The 20,739-nt window shown below is 47.5% G+C and overlaps 1 non-coding gene across 1 annotated transcript; it reads left to right on the plus strand.

Moving 5' to 3' along the window:
- The first annotated feature begins 20,419 nt into the window (after nt 1-20,419).
- Nucleotides 20,420-20,493, plus strand: Trnat-agu. The gene has a single exon. It is a non-coding gene; the product is annotated as a tRNA-Thr (tRNA).
- The last annotated feature ends 246 nt before the right edge of the window (nt 20,494-20,739 follow it).

The following is a 20,739-nucleotide window of genomic DNA, read 5'->3' on the forward strand; positions in this document are numbered from 1 at the left end:
ACTTAAATAGTGTAGACACCTTATCTTCATCCTACCTGATGGGAGTCAGATTTCATTTCCATTTGTTTCCTGTTGCACCAAATGTGGTGGCTAGTTCATAGGGGTTCATCGTATACTGAATCTTCAAAGATGCTTCAGCCCAAAGGCAAAAGGCTTTAGCTGCAGATCCCTGTATCTTGTGTATTGCCTGCCCAGCGCTCTTGGGTTATCGGACCCTCCCTAGCTTGGCAATGTCCTTTGGGATTGTTTTTTCTCCGATAATGAAGATAACCTTTCCTGCGTCGCTTTGTGTGCTTCTAGCACAGGTTCCCCCAGTAAATTATAATTGTAGCAATTCCATCCAGGAGGCTTTGAGCTGTCCAGTGTCCAACTTCCCAGATCAGTGTCGGGCTTGCGAATTTAGGCCTTGAGTGATGTATTTGACGTGCTTATGAATACGTGCATCTGCTGTGCTGTGGCCTGCAGCCAGGCTGCAATTCCGAGCCTGCCTTCTGGACTGTGTTTTTTGAGAAGCCCCGCTTAGGAAAGCTTGCCAATGGTTCACAGTAGAGCTGAGTAGCAAGACACCGAGGAACTTGCTTCGTGGAACCTTCTTTTGTCCTTAAAAGTGCCCAGAGATTGTCTCTGCTAACACACTGAAGGATGTGTTGTGTGTGTGTGTGTGTGTGTGTGTGTGTATGTGTCACACACCAGGCTATCAAGGGCTTGAAAAGGCTGTGTTGCACTGTGGACTGTGATTTGCAAGCCTTGGCTTGTGGGTGTTTGGGACCAGAGTGAAGAGTGGTGGGGTCAGAAATGAGTTTGTCTTCTGGCCAAGGACAGCATTTTTTTTTCTTTTCTTTTGAAAGAGTTATCTGGGACAGCATGTGCTATACCATGCTCAGCCACCTGATATGTCCTAGGCTGGTTGGATTCATGCCTGACCCTGTGTATTTTAATCAAGCCTGATTCCCCTGTTGGATGGGGAGATGGGCATCTCAAAGCCCCTGTTGCTGATGTGGCAACAGTGGGCTTTTATAGTCAATACCTGAGATGGGCCGAGGGTCTCACCATGTGACTTACTGAAATGAGTTTTAGAACAATAGTTAATGCTGATGCTTTCTCCCCGTGAGGGTCTGCATGCAGTCAGGTGTTTTCTTTGAGCTAAGCCACTTGCTGGCCAGAGACAACCAGATAGGTAACCTGGGTGCCCATTTGAGACCAGTGCTATCCGTGATGTTGGATGTAAGTCTGGACATGCTGAGCAGGACATGGTCAAGGCCTTTTCTGAGCAGCTGATGCCAGGCTCTTCCCTGACGCTTCATTCCGGTTCATACAAGATGCAATCAGTCAGCAGCCAGAGTCTGCCCACAGCACCCGGCTTGTTTCTCCTTTGCCCTTTGCTTCTTGTTCTCTGCAGGGGTCTCCAACCCTCTGGTTGTCTGCGGTCGAAGTAAACCAAGGCACTGTTTGTGATTACTTCATTTTCTGAAAATTCCCGTTTTGGCTCGGTTTGCATTTCTTGATTTACGCTCGTTAATTTCGTCTGACTTGGCTAGCTCGTGTTCCCTTGGACATATGATCTTTATGAATAAAACATTCAAGGGCCAAATGTTTTCCTGTGAGGACTCCATGGGACACCACTGAGAACTGACCTGGAGCATGGAGCAGGGTCGGGCGGTGCCTCTCCCTCGGCCCGAGGACCAGGAAACAGCTGTGGTGTTGGTGTCCTGGGAGAAAACCTCAGATCTAGACTTGCTTCAGAGTGTTTCCCCAATTAGTTAGATTCTCAACCATGCACACAGCTTTCCTCGTGTGTGTGTGCGTGTGTGCGTGCACGCACGTGTGCACGTGCGTGTCAGATGGCATACTGTGTACTGCTCACATTCATAATTTTGGTGTCTCTGTCTGATAGCAGATTACACAGCCCTGTCCCATGGTGCCAGGCATGGTCGTGTGAGTTTTGGCATCCCTCACTCTCGTGGAAAGATTGTATTCCTGCCCTAGTCACGTCAGATTTGGCTATGAGATTTGCTTGGGTTGGCAAAACGTGAGAGTACAGGGAATTGTGCCACCCTTGTTGAGGCACTTTAAAAGTCACAACATGGCCCCGCTGTCTCTCTTTCTCTTTGTTGTTGAGTCTTAGAACAAAGGAGAGTTTTTCAGAAAGGCTGTAGCCGAACCATGAGTATTGATAAGATGTCAACCTTTGTTGAGGTAACCGCTGAAATGTTCAGGTTGTCTGTTACTGCAGCAACATCTGAACAATACTGTTGGCAATGGCTCTGTCTGCCTGATGGGCTTTCTTCTGTGAGAGGTAGTTAAGAGGTGAACTTAAAAATAAATTGTGTATCTACAACACACCAGATACTGTGTCCTGGGCAGGCCACACATATACTTGTATATGTCATAGAGCCTTGTCCTCCGAAGAGCTAATGTAGAAGAGACAGAAATTTCTATTTTAAAAAAAATGACGTCAGTAAGATTTGATTTCTTCTAGAAAACATGGAGAGAAACAATTAAGAGAGAAAACCTGGACAGTGGTGTAGGTGCTGGGCAGGTGGGTGTGACCCCTCGCTATCTGAGTGGCTCCTTTTTTGCTCCTTATCCTAACAGATTGAAATGGCTTATTCAGAGCTGGGGATGCAGCTCAGTTGGCAGAGGGCCTGCCTGTTGCGCATAGAGCCCTGGGCTTGATCCCTAGCATCCGTGAGCAGGGAGTGGTGGTGCTCAGGTATCATGCCAGCACCCTGGAGACAGAGGCAAGAGGATCAGAAGAGTTGGAAACCAGCCTGGTATATCTAAGACCCTGTCTCAAAACAAAACCCAAACCGTGTTCAGTTCCTAGTACTCACACCTTATTTCAGTTGTGCTGGTTGTTTGCAGGCATACAAGTAGTCAAAGCCATAGCAGTAAGTTACCTAGGAAGAGGATGACGTGTTGTGCAGTGTGATGGCCCGACAGTCAGGATGACTCGTCCTGTGGGACACAGCTGCTTCTAAACTTTAAGAATGGGATTACCTGATAATTTGTGGAGATTCATGATGCCCTTGCTCTAATCCAGGTTAGCTTAGTTAGAAAGAGTCCCACTCACAGAACTTCATTAGGGACAGGGCTGGGAGGATGCACGGTATCTTGGGGACCTGGAAAGGCTCCAGAAATTATCTGTTCCATCCCTCTTCTCTGTCTCTCACGGAGAATGGTCTAGGCTTTTCTCTGGACGTTGCCTTTGGTGGCAGCCTCTGACACTTTCAGCCTCCTCTGATTCTGGCTTGTCCCTGTGCTGACTTGACCCTTTTCTACGTGACCGTCACGGCTCATTTTATGTATCAACTTGATTGAACCAGGGCTGCCCAAACTGATAAACGACGCTGTTCTGGGTGTTTCTGCAGGCTGTTTTCATGTCAGTGTTACAGTTTAGAATGGGACTGTCTCCCAAGAGCTAATGTGTTAAAGCTTCTTAGAGGCAGTGCTGGACTCTCAATAGGTAAGGCAGAGCCAGAGGAAGTTAAGTCACTGGCGGAATGTCCTTGGGAGGGGATAAGGGAACTCTGGTTCTTCTAATCCCTTTCTTTGCTTCTCAGCTGCTATGGGCTGAACAGGCTTCCTTTGCCACGGGCTTCTGCTATGCCATACCCTGCCACCACAGGTCTCTCACAGAAGGACTAAGTGACTGTTGACTATAAACCCATGACGCAGAATAAACCTTCTTTTAAGTTAATTTCCACAGGTGCTCGTCTTAGCAATGGAAAGCCAACACAACTGAGTAAAGCAGAAATGTGTGTGTGTGTGTGTGTGTGTGTGTGTGTTTATCCCTGCTGGTATATTGTCTCAATCAATCGAAACCCTGAATATAACAAAAAGGCTGGTCCTCCTCTTTGTAGAGCCTGACAGCCCTCTAAATTACAGACACTACTCTATCATCAGTCCTCCTGGGCTTCCAGCATCCTGCCTGTGACGCCTAGGACTTGTGGTCTCTATAATTGCATGAGCCAGTTCCTTGTAGCCCCGCCTTCTCTGTTGACTGATATTCTCTCTCTCTCTCTCTCTCTCTCTCTCTCTCTCTCTCTCTCTCTCTCTCTCCTGGGAACAATTACAGATGCAGTAGTTGTATGGCTTGTGGTATTTTCCAGGTTTCAACCCAACCTGTGGGAGAAGCCGCTCTGATTTGCTCCGACAAAGTGACTGTAGTTGAGTCAGTGCTGGGTGGAGACCCTCTGGCCCATTGCACAGGACCCACACTCAGGCAGGGAAGGAGCAGGGTTCCATTCTCTCTCCTTGCCTTAGTTAAGATTTCTATTGCTGCCATGAGAACACCATGGCCAAAAGTCAAGTCCTCGCGGAAAGGGGTCCTTGGGCTTACACTTCCACAGTACTGGTCACCACTGAAGGAAGTCAATCCAGGCAGGAACCTGGATGCAGGAGCTGACTTAGAGTCCATGGAGGGGGGCTGCTTACTGACTTGTTCTCCATGCCTTGCTCAGCCTGCTTTCTTATAGAACCCAAGACCACCAGCCCAGGGGTGGCACCACCCACAATGGGCTGGGCCCTCCCATATCAATCACTAATTAAGAAAATGCCCTACAAGGCTTGCCTTCAGCCTGATCTTGTTGGAGGCATTTTCTTTATTGAGGCTCTTTCCTCTCAGATGGCTGGAGCTATGTCAACAAGCCAGCCTGCATCTTCCTAGCTACTGCAACTCACCGTCCCTCTGCCCACCTAGGAAGAGGACTTGGAGCGCCAAAGACCGCTGTGACGTTTGCATTTCTTGTGCTGTTTATCGACAGACCAATAACCTGAACTGGGTCCCCTCTGACCTTTGTATCTTTTGATTTTAAAAGGCCAGAGATTGTACCGTGGAGAGCTTTTTCTTACAAATGTTTGAAAGTGCATTTATAAGGGTCATGGTATTATGTTGCTATCGCCCTCTCTGGAGCCAGGAGTGAGTAAAATGAGGGTTTGGCAAGTGACACTGGGAAAGCCCTTTCCCCTTACAGTGCCTCCATTTTTCTCTTCTGTAGAATGGGTCTATATGTCATGCATCCTATGGGCTAGAGGTGAAGGGAGGTGGTGTAGAAAAGCCCAAGACCATTTAGGTGGATGTAAATGTTAAAGTTGTTCACACATCCCAGGATGGCATGGCACTTACTCTAACCCAACCCCTCCATTGCAAAGATAAGAGAGCAGAGACTCAGAGCTATGTTATTATCGCTGTGTGCATAAATAATGATTCTCACAGCCTTGCGGTTTGCTCCGGGCTGACCTTCTGTCCTCCACAAGGCCATTTGTTTTCTTAGCTGGGAAGGTTGGGCTCCTCAGGCTGCCTCCCCTCTTTCTCCTTATAAGGCTTTTCTTTGTTTCTTCTGGGGCCCCTTACTGGACCCCCCTGGCTGTCTTCCCTTATAAGGAAGTAGCTGGCGGGCCAGCTGATCTTCTGGGGCCAGATTTGCCAAGGGCAGGCATTCAGACCTCTAAGGCAAAGAGGGTTAAAAGTTATAGAACCCATAGAGAATTAAGCCCTGCAACAGGAAAAGCGCCCATCACATGGGCATGCAGCCCTGTTGCCTGGCGTTTTAGGGGGTGTGCAGTTGGGCAGAGCCCAGCCTGGGATACCCGACAAACAGCTTTTGATCTAACGCCATACTGATTTCTGAACTCAGGCTGCAGTGCCTTTAATGGCTGTTGGCTCTGATTTCCCAGGTTAATTTCCTGACATCTAAGGAGCTTTGTGTAGCGTGTGTTAACTTCCTGCCTTTTATGTCAGAGCCTGTGAACTGACAGAATCAGGGATCCAGCCAGGATAGCTGCGGGTGGGGCAAGCCTGGGAGACTCTCTCCTACTGTGGATTTTCCTTAGGCGAGCACTTTACCCGTCAGTCTCTTCTGATAAAAACACAATAGAAGGCTTCTTAAAGAAAACTGCTGGGGTGCAGTGAAGGGAGAGAGGGGTTGTCTAGTGTGTGGGTGAGAGAAATCTTCAGAGACATTTTCTGCTGGTTTTGTGACTTTAGGAGTCTCTGAATAATGATTGAGGGGCAAACATTTCTCCCATCCCCACCCCCACCCCACCCCAGCTCCTTCTGCTAACTGCTTCCCAAGTACCAGTGGGCCCCAGCAAAGGTCTCTACTGACAGTCTCCTTCCCCTCCCCCTTCTCTTCAGGCCGTCCTTTATATTCTATTTCTTTGGCTGACAGCTCTAATTTATCAGGGTTCGCTCAGCCGTTTACCATGTGGGCAAGAGGGTCTAGAAGTTTCTAGACTACTGGCCTCTACCTCTTTGCCTCAAGTGGCCAAGGCAGACAGTCACCTTAAAAGAATGTTTTCTACTGTGCCAGATGTCGTAACACTCACACCTTTTTGCAGGGTGGCAGCTAGACTCTCTTAACACCCATGTCGCAAGCAGAGGAGGAAGGAGACCACGTGATCTCTTTTACTGCGCAGGAGCAGAATTCCCTAGTTCTAGAGCGGTTAGGGCCAGGGCCTTAGACTTCATGTTCTGTAAGCCCACGAAAGCCTGGGTCTCTCTCGGTGATTTTGCTTTGGTTTTCCCAGCCATGAAATGCCCCGTGCTCAGAGTAACTGAACACGTGGTCAGGCTGAATGGCTTCTGAACGGGTACCCCGACACCGTCTATAGAAGCTGGGATGGAATTAAGGCGAGAAAGCCTGTTTCTCCTCTCCCATCATCCAATGGGGTAGTGTCTCCCATCCTCTCACGTGTGTGTGTGTACTTTTGTGTGCATGGCACGGCTGGATGGAGGTTAGAGGACAACCTCAGGTGTGTTGGTTCTTGCGTTTTACCTTGCTCGAAATGGGGTCTTTTGATGCAGGCTAACAGGCCCGTGAACTTCTGGGAATCATCCTGCCTTCTTCACCCCTCTCGCCACAGCATGTGCGGCTTTACCACGCATGTGCGGCTTTACGACGCATGCGCGGCTTTACATGTACTTTTAAGGTCTGAGTTCAGAGTCTCACATTTACCAAGGGCTTTGTCCACTGAGCCATCTCCCCAGCTCTGGTCTCACAATTCCTCGCAACTGGCTTATTTTTCTTTTGCATGTCCCGTGTAGGCTACTACTATTGATTGCTTCAGAGGTTCCCAGAGTGGCTCTGTGGGCCCCGATAGAAATTCTCCACCCCAGGACTTCCCATCTGAATGAGAAGCTCAGAGGTATCCTGGAGGGATACCTGTTGCGATCTCTGGTGCTCAGGCAACTTTGCTGGGTTCTGAGGCCTCTCTACCAAACAAAGCTGGGTCCTGCCCAGTCCAGGATCCATTAGAGGTTAGCAGAGACGCAGACGCTGTTCCCGCTGTTCCCGCTGACAGTGAGTGCTCTTGGCCATGTCACCCCTGCCCAGCCCAGCTGTTCCCAGAGGTTGTTTGGGGCGTACTTACTGTATGGATCTGGTTTGGGTGGAGCCAGGATCACCTCTCAGAAAAATTTACTTAGAAAAAAAGACCCCAAAGTCAAATAACTGTCGTCCTGGGAATTGAAAACAAACACATTTTTGAGATTCTTAGACACAAACAACCCCAGACAAAATAAGGTCTTTGTGTAGGAACCCTCCTCGGGCTCCGCACTTCTTTTTTGCTTCCCTGCCTTTGTTTCTGTGTCTGTCTTCAGTCTGTTTATCTGGCCTGGGAGCACACACCCTCCGCTCCCAGCTCTTCGACCTTGATCCTTGCTATCAGTGACTTTGTGCTGTCAGCTCGGAAGGCAGCACAGATGGGTCCTGGGAAACAGAAAGAGACTAAGTATAAATTGACTAGTATTCCCAAGGCCAGTTTGAAAGACCCAGAGCCCCTGGAAGGAAAGGCTTGGGAAGGACAAGAGGCCACATGGGACCTTGGTGGGGCAATACAGCCAGTGTAGTAGGAGGTGTCTTCAGGGAGGAGCCTAACTACAAAATCAGCAAAAAGACCCCCTAACCCAGAGGCCCATCTCCAGTCCTGACCCTGGCTCCCTAGTGAGCTTTCTGAGACTGTGGACTCCTCGGGCTAAGTCTGCGGACTCCAGACTAAAAACAAGGGACCCAGGGAATGAGGAAGAAGGGTAACAGTGGGAAGTTTCCTTTGTAATGGGGGTTTTGGCATTTTGTCTAGGCTCCACCCCCACAGTTACCTGGCAACAGCCAAGTGTGCCTGATTCACTATAAAAGGGGCTGCTTGCCCCCTCTTTGCTCTCTTGCTTTCTTGCTCCAGTTTTGTCCTCTCCCTCCTTACCCTGTCTCTCCATTCCCCTCACCCCTCTGTCCACGTGCTCATGGCCAGCTTCTCCTCCTCCTCCTCCCCTCCCCTCTGTGCCTATCGCTGTCTCTACTCCTTCAACTCCCCTCCCCATGCCAAGAAACTCTTCCAAACTATATCCTTAGTGTGGCTGGTATCTCAGGGGGGAAGGGATGCCTCAGCACAGGCCCACAGAGGCACCCCCTTCCCCCCCCCCCAACACCTGACTGCACATCCACCACAACACAACAGGCGTGATGAGAGACCAGTTCCAGAACCTTCTTAAGACAGCTTGTAGTCCTAAAGCAGAGGTTTCCCAGGATGGGAAGAAAAATATATTTTTTTTATCTTAATAGCCACAGGGTATACCTACTGCTGTGACTTCTAACTTAGCGCTTTCCTGTTTTCTCTGCCATTCTGCTAACTTCGCAGTGTGTTCACAGGAATAAAGAGAATGCCTGGGATTGCTTTAAAGGGAAAGCACTATATTCACAGAGTGATTTTATGTGCTCATATAAGCTCTGTCTTCTCTGGCTGAAGCAGTCTTATTCACAGAGCTAAATAAAACATTTATTTGAAATAGTAGCAATTTCAGAGGGCTGGAGCAGTCTAAAAAGCTCGTGTTGGGAAAATGTTAGGCAAGGAAAGGAAGCTGTTCTTGCTGCTGGTTTATCCTTGACTTGTGGAGCTTCAGTTTCTGTCTTGGTCTTTTTGTTTTTACCATAATGAGGTTCTGCAAGCATCCTCATCAACCCTCTTCTCTGTCCAGCCTACAGCAGTACCATCGTGGGCAGGGGCGTGATGGTGAATACTTAACAGTGGTCTTTTGCAGGCAAGAGTCTGGGAGAAGCCCTGCTCTGTAGCATAAGCCAGTCTTCATGACGCAAATATTCCTTACCATGGCTAGTTGCGGCATGATGGCAGAGTTTGGAAAAACACTCAGTAGGTCCTCCTCTGGTCTGCCCACTGTTCAGACAAGGCAGATGTAATCAACTTGTATTGCCTAATTATACTATTAGCTGATAGTAAAGACCAGTAAGATAATTTTAGAGTGAATTCTGGAGCTCACACGCTCACACACACACTCACACACACTTACACACACACACACACACACCACAATTAAAATATATATCTTAAATGGGTCCTGAGAATTTATTTTTGGAAATGTAATTTTGGTGACTGTGAAGGTTTATTATTAATAAAGGCCAAGTTAACAAGGGGCTTGCCAGTGTTCAGAAAATGGCTTGGCTGTCTCTATTCAGCTTTGCTAACTGACCTTATAGTTGGAGGTGCTGACCTTAGTATGGCCTTGACTCTTCTCAAACTTCTGGCTCACTTTGTCAAGCACAGATGGGGCATTTCTATCTGTTTCTATCATTGAGATGATGAAGTAAACAACAGTGACAATAACTTCCTCTTTTCTACGACAGCACCCCTTTATTTTTCTAAGTTAGAAATATTGATGCTGCCTTTGCCCCTCCTGATCTCTGGGATTAACTCAGAGGACAACTTTGGATGTCATGCCTTGGGCACCATCTACTTTTATGTTTTAGACAGAACTTCAAGCTAGCCCAGAACTCTCCAGGGAGACTAGACTGATAGCCCAGCAATCCCCAGGGATTCTGCTTGTCTCTGCCTCCCAAGTGCTTGGCATAACAAGTGTGAGCAAGCATACAGACATTTTTTAAATTATTATTTTTAATGTGTATTCTAAGGATTGAACTTGAGTCTTCATGCTTGCACAGCAAGAAAATGCCAGCTGAGCTTTCCTTCCAGCCTTGGGTATCCTAAGTGTCTGTCTGTCTGTCTGTCTGTCTACCTATCTACCTATTTATCTTATCTATCCATCCATCATCATCTATCTAATCTATTTATCCATCTATCCATCTAACTTATCATCCATCATCTACCTAATCTATCTATTTATCCATCCATCTACCCATCCATTATCTATCTAATCTATTCATCTATCTATCTATCTATCTATCTATCTATCTATCTATCTATCTATCATCCAACAGCCATGCATCCAGGGCCTCAGTGTGTACCTCTGGCTGGCCTGACACTCACTGCTTAGATGAGGCTAGCCCAGAGCTCATGCTTGCCCCTGTCTTCCAAGTCCTGGGATTAAAGGTGCTACCACATGGACCTGGGGGTCATGGCCTTTTAAAGCTCCGCAGAGGTATCTGAGATGCAGCCTGGGAGAGCATCACTCTACTTATCTCATTAACCCTGTCCTTAATGTAGCGGAGTGAAACATGGCCTTGGAAACCCAACAGAATGGCGTGTGAATCTTGGCCTTGCCACACATAGGAGTGTTCTTAAACTCACGGAGGCACTCCTTGGCTAACTATACAATCAGAACAATAAGTTCTTTCATGTGTAGTTAAATAAAAATCGCCAAGCCCTACACATGACTCAATAAAAGTCATAATTTCCCCACTCCATCTTTCAATAGCCGCCTGGTTGATCTTGTCTGTCGTTTTTCCTGGGCCTATATATAACCCAGTATTAGTCTTAAATGGATCTCTCTCCAGAGTCAAATCAATGTTCAGATACCTTGGCTAGCTCCCCACTTGCTAAATGAAAACTCAGTCTGCTTTGCCCCTTACGTACAGTCTCAAGGGTCTCACCTTCCGCCAGTGAGAGTGCTTCTGTCTATCACCTGGCTGGAGCTTCTGGCCCAGCTGTCAGTCCATCTGAGGCTTTGGCTCCTCTGCCAGTCTTCCCACTGTGATTCTGATACCCTTTGAAAATGCTCTCCCTACTCCTCTCAGGCTGTAGTAAAGCTGCAGTGAGAAAGATGCTCATCTCCTCTCACAACCCTCGGGAAGTCCTTCTTCTACCCCCACTCAGGGCCATCTCCTCTGCTCAGACATCTGTCACTTGATGAATTCATGCCCCCTCCAACATCTTTCGACATTTACATTTCAGATTTTTCAGACTGGAGCCTTTTAGATGACAGACAGGGACTTCACTGTTCTCACAGCCAAGGCTGTCCCTGGGATGTGGCCAACGAGGGTGGCTGATTATACAAAGTGACAATCATTGCTCCAGCTTTGGAGCTGCTCAGATTGGAGGACAAGGAAGAAGAGGCCAAACAACTCTGAGCTTCCCTGGGCACAGGGTTCAGGTGACACAAGGCTTTCTTAGAGCATCTTGTCTCCACCTCTACTTCTTAAATCTGTCAAAGTGACAACCGCACGCAGTGTCGTCACCTGAGCTTCCCTGGGCCTTCATGGGAGGATCCCTGCCCATTCTGGGCATTTGTGGGAGGATCATTAACCTAGAGCATCCACTGCAGCAGGTCTTCCCACAACCTTGTCGGCCCCAGGAACTCAGGAGGTATGGAAAACAATAGTCCCCTGGTAAAAGGTCCCTCCTGCCCAGCCTGTGGTCTTCCCTACCACTGACCCCGAGAACCAAACAGGACAGGGAAAGCCCCTGAACACTGGCGTTGACTGGCTTTCTTAGAGGACAGTATCTAATACTAGCCACAATAACAGAGGCATCTTAAGTATAAAGCGATTGATTGAGAAATTGTGACTAAATGAAACTGTCTTCTGTTAGGTCATTTAGCATCCTACCGAGGACTGAAAACATTTCGGATAGGCAAGGCTTGATATCTCAGTCTCTGTCCTTTTGCCTACTTGGGTAATTTACACCCTAACTTTGTTATCATCATCATCATCACCATTGACTCCATTAGCCAAGTTAAAAATTGTAGAATCACTCTTGACTACCTACTCATTCTTCAAATCTAATTAGCCACTAAGTGTTAACGACACCATTTTCTAAAGACTTCATGCTTGGTTCTCTGTTCGAGTTTGGCCTTAAATGTCCCACAAAGATTCCTATGCTGGAGATCTGGTCCCCAGATGGCGATGCTGTTGGGATGCAGTGGAACATGAGGAGATAGGCCTGCTGGGAGAGAGTCAGTTAAGGAGGATGCCCTTGGAAAGTATATGGTGGCCCTGGTTCTCACTACACTCCATCTTTGCTTCCTGGCTGCCGTGAAGGGAGCAGCTCTGATTACATCATGTGCTCTACCATGATGTTCCCACCATGATATTTTGGCTCTTTACCCTTGGCTCAACCTCATGGAGCCAACAGCCATTGATGGTGGATCTGGAAACTGTAAGCCAAGATATCATCTCCTTCCTTTACAAAAGTTAGCTTGGATATTTTGTCACAGAGATCATTTCAGGATTCCATTATCTTTTATTTGGCCTTGATACCAACTTCTGACCTGCTTTCATGCCTCGGTTTGCTGGTGGCTGGATTTGTCTCTCTAACACCTGATAAATCCTAGCCGTGCTTGATACTCTCCACGGTTTTCCCATTAACTAAAGAATTTATCACAGATCCTCTGGTGTGCCTTCATGTCTGACCCTCAGCCTAGAGTACCACTCACATCTGCTCCAGTTCTTCCCACTTACGTGGACCTCAGGCGCTGCAATCATGTCAGAGGATCTCAGGCCTGCGTGCCTTTGTATACATCTGTCCCCTTTCCTTTTCTCATACGCATGCTAGCTCACCTGGTAAGAAGCAGTTCAGAGGTTATTCCCTATGCAACTTACCTTGACCGCTCTGGCAAAACTCATTATGTCCTCTTTGCGTTTCTCCCAGCTGTCAGCACAAACCTTAATCAGCATTTGGCTGGTGTTATTTTAATTATCTGTTTTCACATCTGCCCTATCCGACCTTAGTCATCTGGTATTCCCCAATTGCATCATCCGGAGAACAGAGCTCCGCCCTAGAGGCTGCTGGAATGAACGGGTGCATTTCCTGTCGTGTGCGGCACATGCCTCTCTTGTTCTGTGTTTAAGAGTTATGTCGAGAGACTAACTGGAGCAAGCTGAGATTAGACAATAACATCTATGAACATCGTAAGAGCTCCACTGTATGTCCAGCAAAACACACCTCTCAGATCATGAGAGGCAGGAGCATACTGAAGCAAGCTGTGGTGAGCAGGTGAGAAACAGTCTCTCTGAGAGAGGCTTGTGTGTGGAAAACCCTACTGATCTTAACTCCACTCTTAGTCAACCATAAGATGCTGCCAGGAACCTCTCTGGGGCTGGCTCGAGTCACAGGACGCGTGCAGACTGTTTCCTAAGCTGTGCTTTGTTAAAATAGCACTTCCCAGTTGGCCTCAGGTGTACATTTTAGGATCACTGGGTATCTTTAGGAAAACACGAGCAAGCACCCCTAGCCCTTTCTCTTCACTCACAGTATGGGAGCCTGTCAGTGCACATGGCTCAGACTCTGCAGAGGAGGGGGCATTGGTGAGAAGGGCCTTTCTATTGCTTGGCTCTCTACCAAAAGAACCTTCCTTTAAGGGTCTGTGGGTCTGAGTGCCTGCAGAGCACTGGTCTCTGGGGCAGGTAGGGCTTGGTGGCAAGAGACTTGGAGTCTCTGATAGAGCTGTAGCCCTGGGTTCACTTTAGAGAGACCAGCCTTGGTGATTTCCCAAGAGGCCATGGGTCTATCCAGATTGTAAGAACAAATGAGTAAACAAAGGAGTTTTCCCTCACAACATTAAATGCCTGACACTATTCTAGCCTCTCCTCAGCTTTCTCCAAACCCACTGTGGGAGTTCCCCCATTTGCCCTGAGTATGGACTTGACAGCTCCTCACTGTGGTCTGACTTTGCCAGACAGTGACTTCGAAATGAAGGCCAATGGGTGAATCAGACGCTAGACGCTTCGATGCTGGCTGTGGCATCTGGAGAAGAAATGACTTCCAAAACAAAGGTAGGTGAAGGGCAGGGAATCATGTGGTGGGAAATGCCTTCCTTCCTTTCTTTCCTTAAAGGGACATCTAGGCAAGCTGCCATTCTCTGCCCAGGGGACATACAAGCTGGAGGTGGTGTTGACAAGGCTGACGGGAAACTGGAAAGACATACACAGTTGGTGAAGCGATGAGGTGCTGACAAGAGAGGAGGTTTCTTCTGAGAGCTCTCACTAGGGGGAGAAGGGTGGTTCACAACCATGAAAACCCTAGTCCCCAACTCTGTGTCATCAAAGAAGGACCTCAGGGAGTCTCTGTGAGGGCAGAGCTACTCCGAGTCTGGCCTGAGCTTGTCCTTGTCAGAAGCTTCAGAGCCAAGAGCGTATTCTAAGGAGACAGGTGTGCTTGGTGATGCGGTTGCTCCATCCAGTTACACCATCCAGTTAATGACTGTTTTCTTTAAAAGGGAAATGTGCTGGAAGGATGAAGAGTTAGTTACGTATGGAGTTCAGAGGTACGGCAGCTGCTACTAGGCAGCTGCTACTGTTGTTCAGCACTGGTCTCACTGGGTCCAATCTCTCTTGATTGCCTCTTGTGCACATCATCTTGGAAGCTTGGTTTTTGGATTGCAGTGTAGGGACTGGCAAAGGTCTGCTGGCTGTGGCCTGGGATGGAGGTGGAGGTTCACAGAGGGCATAGGCTTGGCCATGCAACCATACCACAGAGCCAAATCAAACGCTCGCCTATGCTCGTACTGGCTCCTCACAGAATTCTTCTCAGATTTCTCACTTGACCTTCACGGCATGCACTCATTCAGAGATGAAATGCTTACTAAGCAACATTTACCAAGTGCTGTGATAGGAACTGAGAACATAATAAGGCAGGCTATGGTGTTAAAGGGGAATAGACAAAAATATTCACATGGATACCACGATGTGAAAAAACCCGAGCAGAGGTGTATATAGGATGCTGAGACTACTAGTGTTGTGTTTTATAAAAAGATAAGGAAGAAGAGGTGGAGGTGGAGGGGGTGCCTCTGTGGGCCCATGCTGAGGAATTCCCCCCCACCAAGCCCTCCTCCCCACTGGGGTTACCAGCCACATGATGGTATAGTATAGAATAGAGTTTATTCAGGGCATGGGGAGGGGAGTTGAGAGAGTAGAGATAGAGAAGGGGGGGCGGTCAGGGAGTAGAGAAGTAGAGGCTGCCCATGAGCACTTGGAGAGAGGGGGAGGGGAATGGAAAGAGAGGGGTTAAGGTGCAGGAGCAAGAGGAGAAGAGAGGGAGCAAGAGAACAAGAGAGAGAGAGAGAGAGAGAGAGGTGGGGGCAAACAGCCCCTTTTTTGGTGAGTCAGGCATGCCTGGCTGTTGCCAGGTAACTGGGGCGGAGCCTAGACGAAATGCAGACAACTAGATTTGATCTTAAAGAGAAGTCCAGGTAGGCTCCCACTGGTATTGAAAAATAGTTAGGAGTAAATTACAGGGAGGAACTGCTGGGGCTCAGATTCTAGGAAGTGAGACCAGTCTCTAAAACACCACCACCACCAAGCTGTAAGGGGATCACAGCTGAGATGGGGAAGATTTGCCATAGCGAATACTGGCAAGTGTAGAAGGCAGGCAAGGCTCTCACACACTGGGGCTGCTGCTGGTGCTGGTGTGGGGGCGTTAAGCATCACTTCTGTTTTGGGACCAGTTCGGCTTAGATTTGGATCTACTTAACCATGCAGTGAAGCAACCCTACTACTGAATTCAACGGGGGCAGATCTGGATTTGAATGGAACACCAGAGCAGCGTGGAGGGCGATAGAATCTGTGTGTTCAATCCTCATGACATCCCTTTCTGTTGTTGAGAACAGTCAATCATGTTGAAATATGATATGGAAGTGATTACTTCCCATGGTGGAGGTTAGGTCCTGTCAGGTGCTCTGTTAATGGAGAGAATTCTGAATGAACTTCAGACATGTAAATGGTTTTGTTTTGTGTCTGCCACATGAGCTCTGAGGATCTGGGTCACTGAGCTCTTGAGTACCTCTGTGCTTGCCTGCCAAGTGCTGCTCGGTCTGCCTGACGTTTGTATTATTTATCAACAGTATGTTTATTATTAGTTGCTTTCTGTAGACCAGAGGAGGGAATACCAGATTGGTGAACTAGCTGACTCAGGAAGGAGAGCTTGTGGGACTAGGAGCTGTGGTTAGTGCAGGCGCACTTGATCCTTTCCTAACCTAGTAGTTCAGTTCCCTCTCCATTGCTTGTTCTGTGTTGCTTCCTTCTCACTCTGTCTAACTTGACCTCTCCTAGAACGTTATCCCTCTGTGTGTCAGAGACACTGCTGGAGGCTTGATAGAGCATATAGGAACGCAAAGCCCTTCTTGACAAGGATGCTCTGGTTGTAGAGTTCTTTCTATCTGTCTCAAAGGCGTGGAGCAAATCTCAAGTGAAAAGACTGAATCAAAACAGAAAAGGTGTCAAAGCTGTATCCTGGGCTAATATTCCAACAAGAATTGTGACAGCCTCCAGGACCATGCAGAGAGGCAGGGAGGGAATGGTTCTCTGTGTGGTGTGGTGTTTGGCCGGGCTGGCTGAGTGAGGAGAGACCTGGAGTTAAGTAACCAGCGCAGTCTGGGAAGGAGCACAAGATTCAGTACTTAGGAAGAATACAGAGAGACCCACAGGGAAAATGGCAGGCTGGAACCATCGCTTTGAGGGTGAAGAGAGGAATTCAGAAGCGAGTCCGTTTTGTTAGAAACGACTCCTACTTTTCAAGTTCTTCTTATTCATTTGCCATAGTTTAAGGTGCTGGAAGAAAGCATACGAGGTTAAAAACTCTTGGATGATCAATCAAGCTATTAAAAAACAAGCAAACCAACAAACTGTCATTGACCAGGTCAAGAGAGGCGGGCTCTGGCGTTTTAAGGTGTTCTAGCTCCTTCTGTTGACCGGGCTCTACCCCAAAGGTTCTCAACCTGTAGGTCATGACCCCTTTGAGGGTTGACCGACCCTGATATGCAACAGTGGTTGGATATCATATATCCTAAATACTGTATATTTACATTGCAGTTTATAACAGTATCAAATTATAGTTCTGAAGTATCAATGAAAGTCATTTCACGGTTGAGGATCACCACAACATGAGGAACTGTATTAAAGGGTTGCAGCCCTAACAAGGCTGAGAAGCTCTGGTCAATCTTGACATCAATTCCCTTTGCTGTCTCCCCAAAGCTTCAGATACCTCACTAGCACAGTGGTGTCATTTCAGGCTCTTCCATTGGTACCTGCCTCAGGCCTATGCCCATGGATGCCTGCAGATGCTGGCCAGGTTAGCTGATGGAGCAAAGACGGTTGCTGGGACAACCAGGACTGTGGCTGGGGAGTCATCTCAGCAGACAGATGCCAAGGAGTTGAGGCAAACAGTGCCCATGACATTGGACATTACAAGGTGGCTCCAGGAGGAGTGTGGAGACCATTTTTATCAGACATTTCACAGTGAGGCTGGGGTAACTTGGCCAAGAAAGTATTTTCCAAATAAAACACTAGGACCTGCGAGTTCAAGTCCCAGAACCTACATTTAAAAAAAAAGTCAGGTGATGTGATGTGTGCTTATAAACCTAGCAGGGGAGAGGTAGAGGCAGGCAGATCCCCAGAGCTCATCAGTCAGTCTCTCCAACTCAACAGTTACAGGCCAATGAGAGACCCTGCTTCGGAGACGCACAAGGAGGATGATGTGAAGAACAGCTGGAGAGGTTGTCTTTTGACCTCCACCCGTGAGCTCCCATGCACACATGCACCCTCACATTTGCACCTACATCATGAACACACACACACACACACACACACACAGAAAGAGAGAGAAAGAGAGAGAGTGAGAGAGAGTGAGAGAGAGAGAGACTATGTTTAAATACTTGAGACCCAATGAGTCTTAACAATAAATATGTTTTATTTGCTTATAGTTTGTATTGACCAAATGAAAGAAGGCTTAGGACTGGATGTCCCCTTGGGCGAGCCTGTCCTCTGTATTTCTGTCCTAAGCAATACTACGATCCTTTCCCTTTTCCTTTTCTTTTTCTTTCTTTTCTTTCTTTCTTTCTTTCTTTCTTTCTTTCTTTCTTTCTTTCTTTCTTTCTTTCTTTCTTCCTTCCTTTCTTTCTTTTTTTTTTTTTTGAGAAAGGCCAGCATAAAGCACTTTTATTGCAATAATAAAACTTGAACTGCATATGTAGTGCAGAGGGCAGGGGACAAAAGCTTTCTCTCACCAAATCACAACACAAGGACAGCAGAGGCTGAGAAGGAACTGAAGGAGGAAAAGCTAGGAAGCCAAGATCAGCAAAGAGCCAAGCCTCTAAACCAGGAGATGCTGAAGCTGTGATGACCAGCATCGTATTCTTAGAGAACGCTCAAGGATTTGCCGTGGTGGCTGAGCGTCCGTTGGGTGGTGAGTCTACAAACAGCACCTTCAATTCAAACTTTCCACCGAAGTTCTTAAAACTTAGGAAGTGGAGCTTGAGTAGTTACAAGATAACAAAAGTCCAGAAAAAATCCATTAGAAAAACCATAGGGTGACAAACAAATTAAGCCAGGTCACAAAGAAGGCTTCGAGGTCCCTGCCAACCCAGGGACAGATAATATAGTGTCCAACATAGCAGTGAAGGGACCTGCTTTTAAAGGCAGCTAATTTCAGAAGGTGGGAGGACTGTCAGAAGCAAAGGCTCTCTCTCCCCCACTTCCTTCCCACCTCAGTTTGGGTAGGGCTTTCAGGTTAATAGGACCTCCCTCACTAGAGAAAAATCCAGCCCTCAACAGCATCTCAAATCTGCTATGTCTTTGCAGCACAGCAGCAGAATGTCTTAATATATAATAGATAAAAAATTTTATCCAAAAATTAAATAAAATAAAATAAAAATTCTTGCAAATTGCCCCCCCAACACCAATTCCTATTCTAAGTTAACCCATTGCTTGTGCTGTTAATACTTGACAATATACTTCATTGGAAACTTAGATCTGAAAAACAGAAACTGAGTCTTCACTCCAAAATAAAGAAACTTGAGATTGATGGCATATAATTTAGTTCAACACACATACAGAAGGAGGAAGAGGATATGGAGCTGTCAGAAGCAAAGCTGAGTGACAGAACACATTCAGTCGGGTAGGTGTCTTTACAAAGAGTGGTTGGACGTCAGGAAAAGCCCCCCATGGATTCATGTGCACCCATCTGGAGGTACCAGATTCCTCCATGGCAGATCCATGTGCAGAGCTAAGGGAGGAGGCCACTTCTGTCATTCCAGTTTTAGACGCTCCATCCACATCAAAACCAAAAGTGGCATGTGGTGGGATGATGCCTGGGTACCCAGTAGCTCCATGGGCATAGTCTCAGGAGATTATCACACACACTTATCTGGGCTACCCCTTCCTCCCAGCCTCGGATCACCTCCTGCTTGCCTAGTGTAAACTTAAAAGGATTGTTTCTGTCCCGAGAGGAGCCAAATTTCTTTCCATCTTCAAGCATCCCCATGTAGTGCACCATGCAGGTCTGGCTGCGCCTTGGGAAAGTGCACCGGTCTCCAGGAGAGATGGTCTCCACCTGCATTCCCATGCGGTGGCGGCGGCTGCAGCGGGGTGTTGGTGGCGGAGGAGAAGGACGCAGGTGGCCAGAGCCTGAGTGGACCTTGGCCTCCCTTTCTTTTCTAATCCTGCCTCTTATTTATTCTGGTTCTTTGACCCAGGCTAAGGGATGAAGTTATGGGTGTGATAATTGCTTAGAAGAGGCAAATGACATTTTGCCTTCACAGCCTCTGGTACCTGGAGACAGTGTGGCTGATAGGGAAAATCAAGGTCCTGTGGGGGACAGCTGACCATCAGATGGGCTGGGCACCAAACTGACATGAGGGCTTATTAAACCTCAAGGACAGTCTGTGGGCTCTGAGCATGTGTAGGCTCAGCTCCCACTCCAGGGGACCCTCAAATACTTAGGGATCATTCATGGCCTCACAAGGGTTTGGGGCTTGAGCTAGAGAATGGTTGACTCTGGGGATTCTTCTTATTGTAAGCCAGGAGTAGCTGACCCAAAGACACTTTGAGGAGCTCTGTTTAATGTTAAGGTCCCATGTTGTCTTAAATGACAATCACTAGCCAGAGGGGGCAGAGGTGGTGGGGTGGGGGTGGGGTAAGTTGATTAAAGTGAAAGAAAATGACACAGTTAGAACTCACTTGTGCTAAGCACACTTCATGTGCTCAGAAGTCACACTGGGCTAGTAGCTGTACTATTAGACCATGCAGATGTGGAACACCCAATCACTCCAGAATGTTCTGCTGGACAGTGCTGGGGTCTACCAACCTCTAGAGGAACTCAGAGCACAGTGGTTGACCCCAGTCCAGATACTTACAACTCTAGGGCCTTGAGATTAATTTGTCTGTATCTTTCTATTTAGGAATAAAATGCCGATGGTAACATGTGTCACATGATCCCCTTAAGAATTGGAAGAAGGGTTGGCGCCGTGGCTTAGCTGGTTAAAGCGCCTGTCTAGTAAACAGGAGATTCTGGATTCGAATCCCAGTGGTGCCTGGTTTATGTGGGAAATGGTATATTATTGGGCTGGAGAGATGGCTCAGCCGTTAAAGGCTAGGCTCACAACCAAAAATATAAGAATTGGAAGAAGATACAAATATAGTTACCCCTTGGAGGTCACCCTTGGAGGTTTGATTCCAGGCCCCCCTCCTCAGGATATTAGAACCTGCAGATGCTCAGGTCCCAACAAGAAAGTGGAACAGCGTTCATATATAACCAAAGCACATTCTCCCATGTATTTCA

Source organism: Mus caroli, chromosome 14, assembly GCF_900094665.2.
Source record: "Mus caroli chromosome 14, CAROLI_EIJ_v1.1, whole genome shotgun sequence".
NCBI classification, from domain to species: domain Eukaryota; kingdom Metazoa; phylum Chordata; class Mammalia; order Rodentia; family Muridae; genus Mus; species Mus caroli.